The following is a 3806-nucleotide window of genomic DNA, read 5'->3' on the forward strand; positions in this document are numbered from 1 at the left end:
GTAATAGTCAGAACCTTGAAAGAACCCAGATGTCCCTCAATGGAGGAATGAATACAGAAAATGTGGTATATTTAAACAATGGAAAACTCCTCAACTATCAAAACAATGAATTCATGAAATTATTAGGTAAATGTGTGGAACTGGAAAATATCATTGTAAGTGAAATAACCCAATCACAAAAGAACACACATGGTATGCACTCCCTGATAAGTGGTTATTAGCTCAGAATCTTGGAATACCCAAGACACAATTCACATATCAAATGATGGCCAAGAAGAAGAAAGAACGAAGTATGGATACTCTGATCCTTCTTAGAAGGGGGAACAAAATACCCACAGAATGAGATACAGAGACAAAGTGTGGAGCAGAGTCTGAAGGAAAGACCATCCAGAGACTACTCCACCTCGTGTTCCATCCCATATACAGTTACAAAACCCAAACACTATTATTGATGCCCACAAGTACTTGCTGACTGGAACCGCATATAGCTGTCACCTAGGAGGCTCTGTTAGTACATGACAAATACAGAGGGGGACACTCTAAGCCAGTCATTGAACTGAGCACAGGTTCTCCAGTGAGGGAGCTAGAGAAAGGACCCAAGGAGGTGAAGGGGTTTGCAGCACCATAGGAGGAAAAACAATATGAGCCACCTAGTACTCCAAGAGCTCCCAGGGACAGAACCATCAACTAGATAGTATAAATGATCTTGTATATTCCAGACACATAGACAGCAGAGGATGGCCTTGTTGGACATCGAAGGGAAAAGAGGCCCTTGGTCCTAGAAAGGGACCTCTATTCTGTAAGGTAAGGGAATACCTGGACATGGAAGAGGGAGAGGGCTGACTGGGGAACAGGGGGAGGGGAGATGGCTTATGGGATTTTCCAGGGGGTGGGGGGACAAGAAAAGGGGAAGTCATTTGAAATGTAAATAAATAAATATATCTAATAAAAAAAAAAACAAACGATAAGAGCAACTTGTACAGGCAATCAGCCCCTGGCAGGCCTTCTCCAGGGGTACTTGACTAGCTATAGAGCTCCAAGGTCAGTTTATCAGGTTTTGTTGTGCCAATTCAGACTGCCTGTTTTTTTCTTCTGAAAAAAAAAAAGTCCTTGAAATGCGTTAAAACTACATCAAGGGATGAACAGCCAGCAGATAGTTTTAACCATTATTTTTTTTTGAATATGAAACAGAGCAACAGTCAAGCAACAACATCATCAATAACAACAATAACAACAAAAACTACAGGCATAAACACTGACAGACATGGACAGACTGCCCCTCCCAAGGACAGATAGACAGATATCCTGATATAACCAGAAGATAACCAGATATCCCAGCCAAGGGACCCAGAATAAAAACTAGGCATGCCTCCAGCAGGAACCAGAGAGGAAACAGGATGTTTCCTGACTTCCTCTAGACCCTAGGAGAGCTCTGGAACAGCTTGCTTTCCCTTTCCTTCTCCTTTGCCAAAGCAACCCATAATGGGGGTTGGGGTGGGGTTGGAGGACTGCTTTTATGAAACCCACTTCCCCATCTCATGTCTTGGTCTAATCCTATCTCTCATCAGGGTCTAATACTGAACGTATCTACAGGCACTCTACCTAATCCATACACATAAAATTTCTGAAGTCTTTCTCCATCTTTCTTTTAGGTTGCTAAATTTATTTAACCTTCCTCAGAAAACCATAGACAAACCGTTTTTACAAAATCTAAAAATTATGTAATTGCTTTTGTCTTACTTTAGAGAAGCATATGAAGCACATGCACAAAAAGCATATGGCAGTTTCCATTTCCCATTATTTTTATGTCTTTTAATTTTTCTTAGCTCCCTTAATTTTTCTGAGGTCCCTTACCTTTTCTGAGCTCCCTTATCTGTATTTACCAATGACTTTTACTCCTAAAAGTTACTCACTGCTGCCAACACTTTCACTTTTCCCAGCACTCCCCTTCCAGCAGTATCTCTCACTGTGCCCCTCATAGTTGAGCTCCACTTGGGTGCCATTCTGCTGAAGACAGCTGCAGATTTCCATTCACACTCATGGCCATCCTGCGATACTCCCTGCCCCTCCTCACTCCTGACTCTGAACCCTCCCCTACCTGACCCCTCTGCCACCCAGTTTCCTCCCTCCACCTGCCTTCCACTACCATTCCATTCCCCCTTCCATTTGAGGCTTAACTATCCTTGTTTTTCTGTGTTCCTTGTGTCTTTAGACTATAGCATTCTGTATGTTATGGATAATATCTACTTATACATGAATGCATACCATGCATGTCCTTTACCTTAGTCAGGGGGATATTCTCAAGATCATCAATTTGCCTGCAAAATTTATGTCTTTGTTTTCACACCTGACTACTATTCCATTATATAGATATACCCCATTTTATTTACCCATTCTTCAGTTGTGGGACATCAATGTGCTTTCCAGTTTCTGGCCATAATGAATAAAGCTCCTATGAACATACTTAAAACAAGCCTCTTAGTGGGATAGTGGAGCATCTTTTGGGTATCTGCCCAGGGTGGTATAGCTAAAACTTGTAGAATTATGCCAAGTTTTCTGAGTAACTGATAAATTGATTGCCAAAGTGGTTGTACAAGTTTGCACTCCCCCCACCTGCCCAGCAATGGAGGAGTGTTCTCCTAGCTCCACATCCTCACCACCATGTGTTATTACTTGAGCTTTTGATCTTAGCTGTTATAACCTGTATAAGATCAAAACTCAGCATTGTTTTGATTTACATTTCCTTGATTACTAAGGACTTTGAACCATCCTTTAATTGCTTCTTGGCCAGTGTCCACTCCTCAGTTGAAAATTCTCTGTTTAGCTTTTTGTCCCATTTTTTAATTGGTTTATTTGTGTTGTTGGTGTTGAACTTCTTGAGTGCTTTATAAACTTTGGATATTAGCCATCTGTCAAATGTAGGGTTGGTGAAGATCCTTTTCCAATCTGTAGGGTTCTTCTTTGTCCTACTAACATTGTCCTTTCATCACAGAAGCACTGTACTTTCATGAGGTCCAATTTATCAATTGGTGGTCTTAGAGACTGAACCATTACTGTTCTGTTCAAGAAGTTATCTCCTGTACCAATACATTCAAGAGTGTTTCCCACTTTGTCTTCTGTGAGATTTGGTGTATCCAGTTTTATGTTGAGGTCTTTCAATCACTTGGGCTTGAGTTTAGTTTAAAGTGATAAATATGGATCCATTTTCATTCTTCTGCATGCAGACATCCAGCTAGACCAACACCATTTGTTGAAGATGCTTTCTGTTTTCCATTGCATACTTTTGGTTTCTTTATCAAAATTAAGTTTCCATAGGGATGTGGATTTATTTCTGTGTCTTCCATTCAATTCTATTGATCAATGTGTTTGTTTCTATAACAATACAATGCACTATTGCTCTGTAGGACAGCTTGAGGTTAGGGATGTTGATTGCTTTTGAAATTCTTTTACTGTTCAGGATTGTTTTGGATATCCTGAGATTTTGGCTTTTCTGTATGAAGTTGATCATTGTGCATATAAGGCCTGTAAAAATTGTTTTGGAATTTTGATGGGGTTTGCATGGAAATTGCTTTTAGTACAATGGGCAATTTCACTATGTTAATCCTACTTATCCATGAACATGTGAGAACATTACATCTTCTGATATCTTCTGGGACATTCTCATTCAGATCTTTCACTTGCTTCTTTAGAGAGACAAGACATTTTATGTTATTCCTGACTATTGTAAATGGTGCTGTTTCCCTAATTTCTTTCTCAGCTGCTTTATCATTTATATAAAGGAAGGGTACTGATTTCTTTGAGGTAAT

Source organism: Apodemus sylvaticus, chromosome 2 (genome assembly GCF_947179515.1).
Source record: "Apodemus sylvaticus chromosome 2, mApoSyl1.1, whole genome shotgun sequence".
NCBI classification, from domain to species: Eukaryota; Metazoa; Chordata; class Mammalia; order Rodentia; family Muridae; genus Apodemus; species Apodemus sylvaticus.